This window comes from Anopheles coustani, chromosome X, assembly GCF_943734705.1.
Source record: "Anopheles coustani chromosome X, idAnoCousDA_361_x.2, whole genome shotgun sequence".
Taxonomy (NCBI): domain Eukaryota; kingdom Metazoa; phylum Arthropoda; class Insecta; order Diptera; family Culicidae; genus Anopheles; species Anopheles coustani.
In genome coordinates, this window is record NC_071290.1 from 5283634 (window position 1) to 5290687 (window position 7054).

General features: G+C 44.6%; 1 long non-coding RNA gene across 1 annotated transcript; it reads right to left on the reverse strand.

Annotated features, from left to right (window-relative positions):
- Positions 1-6027: 6027 nt before the first annotated feature.
- On the reverse strand, positions 6028-6841 carry LOC131269465 (uncharacterized). Its single transcript, XR_009179007.1, has 3 exons — positions 6711-6841; positions 6391-6616; positions 6028-6118 (listed from the first exon to the last, which is right to left on the reverse strand). It is a non-coding gene; the product is annotated as an uncharacterized LOC131269465 (long non-coding RNA).
- Positions 6842-7054: the final 213 nt, after the last annotated feature.

The following is a 7054-nucleotide window of genomic DNA, read 5'->3' on the forward strand; positions in this document are numbered from 1 at the left end:
TATAATGTAAATCTAGAAAAAAAGTGTGCGCTAGAAAGTTAGTATGTTGAGCAATATTTCAAAAATAAAACCATATTTTTGCTATTACAAATGACGCCATAAATTGGCCTCAAAGATTGAAAATAACGCCAATTTCCCATAGTTTCTGAATTTACACGATACATTTTGAAAGAATAAAAGTTGAAAAGGATTAAAATTCCACACATATCGATCTTTTTTGCTGTACACCGAGCTAACGAAATTATGCAATGGTACATCAAATAATTAAAAACACCAAAAGATAGTCAATAATTGTTTTCTCTAATGAATGATGAGTCTGCGAATTTACTTTTGAATGAAAGTGAATGAGGAATATGAAAATGCGCGAATGATTCAACTTCAGAGTATAGATTTTGTTAAAGCAGAGGAAAATTAATAATTTTATTTTTTTTTTAAATAATTTTTCATGATATTATTTTTACTGTTTTCTTTTTCAAACATTTGTCAATTTTGATTCGAGTAAAAACAGGTTCAAATAAAAAGTAAAAACATAAATTACATGCCAATTTGGCTCATAGAAAAATGAATGGTAAACGTATTGGATGTTTTTGGGGCCTGTAAAATTAGTAATTTTAAAATATGATGTTTTTTTCTAAACCCCCTAGGCCTGTATAAGTAACAAGTTTTTTTCAGAACTACTCCCAAAGTTCTACATTGAAAAAGGCCAACCCAAGGATCATTTGAATCATCAATCCAGTAACTTATTTTTATTTTTCTTCTTTTTGTTTAACATCGCAGCACTTCATACAGATGCCAAGAGCAAGTTTTCTTTGCCTTTCTCACACACGTTGTTCATAATTTACTTTTGTTTATCAAATCGACATCTTGACAGTTGAGGTCGAAGTGATGGTCGAATGAACGATGGAATAACAAAAAAAAAAAAACAAAAAACAAACGTAAGAAGTAGAAGGATCCGTAATTACACCCCACGACCGGGGCCGGGAGCTTGCTAAATTATCGTCCAATAAATTACTTGACTCAACAATTTGAACTGACCCTGCCGTCGGAGCTCCCTTCCGAGCGCGATGGAGCGCGGAAAAAAGGTGGCACAAGGCAGCATCCCCTCCCCCCCCCGTCCCTTACTGTTTGCTGTACTTCCCCCCTCCACCCGCGCGGGTGTTCATTTCGCTCATTACCCCGGCGGTGACCCGGGCGAGCCGTTGGTTTGCCTCCTGGTGAGTCAATTATTTCGCACACCAGCACGGGATGGGGGAGCGAGGCAGGAGCCGGAGGCACCGAACGTCGGCAGTTGAAGATGAAAATTTGAAGCGAAACCCAAACACACACACACATACACACAAAGAAAACAACGAACATTGGGAAAGCGAAAACGAGTCCAGGTTCGGCGTGGAAAATTGTTGTACATAAATATTTAAGCTACACTTGAAAACGAATGTGCGGATGGCGAGGAATGCGTGCTGCTTAACATACGGCAAATGGAAGCGAGCAGTTAAAAGCGATACGGAAGAGGAACGAATCTTCTACGGTGCATCTGAGGTGCCGTTCGCCTGTAGAACGAAGGCACGGTAGCAGTTAATTCGAAATGATAACATAAAAATGCTTCCAAACAATACAGGCATTTGCTTTATTGATTCTAAACGCATACTAAAACTTTACAAACAATATTTTTGAGCTGTTTTGTTCTTAGTTCTACTTGTCTTAGACACATGTGAGTTAGAATTCCTATTAAAACCATCCAAACGCTGCGAGTCAAATGAGTATCCTTGCAAAATAAATGTGTTCACTACAAACAGAGAAGAAAAGCATACAATTAGCTGTCAAATGTTAAAACATTATGATCATTTTCGAATCAACAAGACGAATAATACATAAGCTTTTGTGTTTTGTATACGCTTGAAATATAGAAGAAAGTTTAAATTTCGTATAAAAATACACACGTTTCTTTCGACTGAACGCATCAAAAAGTATGTAATAAAAGAAAGCGATTTGGAAGAATTAAAGTGTGGTGAAAATGAAGGTAGGTGAGGAAAAAAAGTGTAGAAACCGAAGTAAAAGGAAAAAAATCCTTCACTCACGAGATGAGCAAAAAAAACAAAACGGTGAACACAAACACGCACTTGTACGTTTGATGGCTAGCTCTGCCCGGCCTTGCCCCCCCCCTCGTTGCCCCGCGTCCCAGATGTTACCGTTTCGTTTAATATTAGGAGTTTGTGGGCGTATGTGTGTGTGTGTGGTGTGATGAGAAAAAATGCCCTCCACCCTGCCCGTGTCCCTTTTTGTGCCCTGCCTGCCCTTTCCCTAAACAAATTCGATGGTCAGGTTGAGTGGGGGGGAAAAAAAAGATGTGCGAGGTTCCGGTTTTTTTTTTATGCACTGCATTTAAAAGCTTTTCATTCTATTCACAATGGCGGTGGTGGTGGTGGTGGTGGTGGTGGTTGGTGGCTTTCATTTACCATTTCACCGGCCAGCGCGAGGGCAAAGGAACGGTGTAATGCGATCCCACGATAATTGGACCTCTTGCTATAACTGACGGCGTCGCATCGTGCCACGAGAAGAAAAAAAAACAGAAGAAACGAACAGGGAGGAAAAATACAAAATGGCATGAATTTGCAGCAACCCACCGCCTTCGTTCGGGGAAGAAAAAAAAAAAAGATTAAACAAACTCTCACGGGCCCACGCGTACAGTGTAAACATACACCGAATCGTCCCATGCACAAACACGCTCGCTCGGAGCATTGCTTTATACGTTCTTCGGTACGTAAACAACTTCTTAAATGGCGCGCGTGGCGAGGAAGAAAACACGCACAAGCGTTATGGGGGGGTGGGGACGCACGTACACTATGCGCCACTTGTGTCCGTGGATGGAAAATCCAACCCCTGCCCGCAAACCGGTTTTTTGGAGTTTGGACAAACACCACGGCTCCCCTAGCACCGCAAACAAGAAGTGTTAACTGAGCTGTTGACAAACTGTCAATGGCAGAAGCTCTTCAGTTTTCTTTTCCGGTGGCGGTGGCGGCGGGGGAGGGGGCCGGGGAAATGGAAATCAACCTTGCTTGATTCGCGGAAACGAGCACTCCAGGCCCCGAAAAAGGATTACGTGGACGATGGCTTGTAATCATCATCCGGTGGTTTACTCAACAAAAATAAAAAAATAAAGCCACCCTCAGTCTGCTTTGAATGTTTATCCTTACCGGCCATATATGGCCAGCATGGATGCCCATAGTGCGAGCGGCGAGCACCATTGTCGAGGCGCAATTATTTAAGGCTCGCTCTTCAGGGGTTTTCGGCGAGGTACAGCCCGTCGGGGGTCAGCTTTTATTAGGCGGCACAAGAAAACAAAAACCAAATCCCTCACACACACACCCAGCCAAGGGCTTGGTAACAAACTCCTCCTAGCAACCTGCGGGTCCAGTCCGATGCAAAGTCGGATGCTCCCGGCGGATGCTTTGTTGTTCACTTATTCGGTTGTTAGCAAAACAAAAAAAACCAAACAACACAAACTGCCAAATGAGAAGAGAGAAAAAGAGAAGACAAAAATTCACCATATTTACTGTTTGACCGCAGAGTGTTTATATTAGACGTAAAGGAACAAGGAAGTAGGGGGGAGAAAAAAATGAAGAGCAGGCTCGCAGGTCCCCCGCGAAATGCTTTGCAGAACACGCCACGACGACCACGTTTCCATTATTTTAACCCACAGTAGGTGTCCGATTTAGTCCTTCACCTGTAACCAGAACTCTCTTTTCCGAACACTCGAATCAAACAGCAGTAAATATGACTGAAAAACCTATCAAAATGACGATTTAGTAGGGTATTTAAAGTGCAAATGCAAATGCAGAGCAATGTATTCCAAAGGTAAAAGAGTTAGTCAACTTTTAAAACTTTCAGCGCTGAGATTGGGAGAGTTTGTGCCTTTATTATTATGGAACGGTATCAATTTGATAGTGAATAAATTGAGAGACAACCAATCAAGATCGAGCTTTTCGGTCGAAATCCTCCACCAAACTTTTCCATGATTGTGGATTATTTATCCATATGATTACATCCACTACTGTATGTAGAAGGATGTTAAAAATGTCCACTGAGTAGTATCTGGTTGAATACTACTCTATTGACGCAAAGTTGAAAACTATACAAGCTAGATTTTTCGTCATTGAGTCAGTACACAGTGTGGTGTAAAGCAGCCAAAACAGTGTAAAATGGAAATAGACGCAATACTGAAGGAAAGGACAAACAGAACCACATCAGCAAACAATAATGTGAAGGAAACTAAGCTCAAACATGGCGACCTATTTTATCTAAAAATAGAAAATAGACTCAAATTAGATCCAACCCTGAAGGGTCCCTGTATTGTACTTGAAATAGATTTGTCTAACGTAATCATAAGCAAAAACAAGTTGCATATAAATCTAGATTAACTAAATAATGTGAGGTGTAAAGTAGTCTTAAGCTCCATCTAGATTATCAGTGACTAGATGATAAGTATAGATAAGAATAAAAGTCAGTCACCACGATCAGGTGCGCACGCATACATTGTACAACAACATGATGTGCAAATTTCCCTAAAGGTGTTCGTCATATATTTTCGACGATGAAAAACAACAGAACAAAAGTTAGACTGTCGAAATTGACACGCTAAGACACTTAAATATTACTGTAATTTATTTCATCAATTTGCCAGTCGGTTTCGCTCCGTTCGGCACTGTAGCCCGGACCGGTGCGGTGCCTGGGAGTGTTTCTATTAAAATTTCTCACGTGCACCAAGTGGCTCATTAACGCACCCGGCTACCGACGACTAGCTATAGCTCGCGGCCGCACCGTGTGTGTGTGTGTGTATGAGTGGGCGTAAAATTTAAGACTTCATTAGGGTAGGACTGGGTTTGCATTTTTAATGCACCCCAAACCCCCCCGGCCTGCTGGTGCCTACCGCATTCACTTTCCTCTTCCCTCCAGGGTGGTAAAAGCGGAAGTAGCGCCTATCGATACCATTTTTTGTTACTGCTGGTATGCCCGCGTGTGTGTGTGTGTGTTTGGACCGTAACAAACGTAAATTTTCATTGCTACTGAACCGTTCCGCTCCCCGGTCGAGCAAGAATTCAATGAGGGAACGCTGTGCATACGAAGAAACGAAGCTCTTTGCAGGAGAAAATGCATTGCAATGTTGAAATCCGCCGCGTGGTTCGAGCGGAATGGAACCTGCTGACCACCCCGACCCCGTGGGGGGAGAGGGGGGGAGGAGTTGGGGTAGGTTCGAACCGTAAAACAATTGTAATTACGGCAATTAACACGCTTCGGACCGCGTGTGCAGGTGTGGAATAAATTAAGGGCTCCCGGGGAAACGTGCCGAACCGGGCGCTTAGGATTTACATCGGAAAAGCTTCCTCCCCGGGTGTGTTTTGGGAAGGGTGGAGGGGGGGGTTATGCAAGCGCACGAGTGTGGTAATCCGATTGGGATCGGATAGTGGCCCGCCCAAGGATTGTCCGTGGCCGTAAAGAGGTTTGCACAATCAATTTTGCCAACAATATGCATATTCCGCACCGTTCCAGTTGTTTGCCTGCCTAGCTGTAATGGCACTCTTCCCGGGCATGATTGAACATCGACGAACAAACAATCCCCGAGCGGCTGACGATCTGTTGCATGCACGAGATTAGCTTTCTTCGGTGCGATTCATGTGTCTTTAGAGGAGTAATTTTAGGTGCAGCCTCAATCTATTTTGCCGGAATACGTTGCTGCACACATGTTCATTCAATTTTCATCCTTAGCGGGCCCAGATGTATTACAGATTTCCCTTTCCCAGCTACGCAAAGATGCGGTTTGTATGGAGAAGAATAATAACGGGAACCTTCTCGGAGTTCAATTGTACATTGCTTACGGTTCATCGGACTTCTTCTCGTGAACAACTGGTTCGTTCATTGTGTTCGTCGCCACCTTCAAGCCGAAATACGAAAACTACATCGTTCCACCGGTAGGAAAATCGCATATCGCACGAGGTCGGTGTCCGGTGAAAGAGTGTGCGTGTGGGTGTATGTCCTCCAAATAGTAGTGCCGCCATCGCGTCGAGAGCTAATAAATATCCTTCATTCGGTCGGCCGAGTATCCAGCGTCTTTCCATGCGAACTGCTAGGTGGGGGAGAAAAAGAAAGAAGCGCAAAATTAACATCGGATGGAGTTGATTGCCGGATGTCGCTCGGGCTGGCGGGCGCAGTAATTGGTTGTAACGCACGTTTGGATGAGTTTTTCGCGCGCGCGTGGCCCAAAACTCTCGTCTTTCCGAGGTCCGCAATGCGCACCTCGCCGGGATGGACGCGGCGGGCGGAGGAAGGGGCGGGGAGTGGGTGGGTCGGTAATAAAGCAACGGTGCCAAGAGTAGGCCGTCATTTATCATTACGTACCTGTCGCCCATTTCGCTGCCGCCCCCGACACTGGAGAGGACGTTGATGGATGACACCGGGTAGGTGGGTCTGTGTCGGTGTGTGTGTGAGTGTGCTTTCTTCTTTTTTTTTTTTTTTGGGCGCTCCCGAGGAAAAACTCCTTGCTCGACTCGACTTCCATTGTCTTCCAATGAGTGGACATCATTTGTTACTTAACCCATTGAGCTGGCCCTCGGAAGGAGTGTCTCTGGAATAGGATCATATGACGATTACCTTAAGCACTCACCCTGTCCATTTACCGCCCTAACGACGCTAAGCCGGGGGGAAATAGCTGAACTTACCGTATCGATTATGATATGATTCGTAAGTTTGGTTATCTTCCTACGGGATGTTCCGGAACGAGGAGTTACCGTGGCACGTGCAGCTCGCTCCAGACGTCAGCGTAGAGTAACGGCGTTGTGTAACAGTTCGAGCCGAAGCACTGATCGAAACCCACCTCCCGAAAAAGTACATACCACCCCAAACACGAAAGGGATACCGACTGTAGTTTTGGAGTGATGTTATCGGCAGCTTCGTGTAGCCGCAATCCCCGGGAACACCAGCCCTACGGCTTCAGGGGTAGCGGGCCTGTGGTTTGCGGTTCACGACCTCGACAAAAAACCCCCCTCCGAACGTTCGAACATGG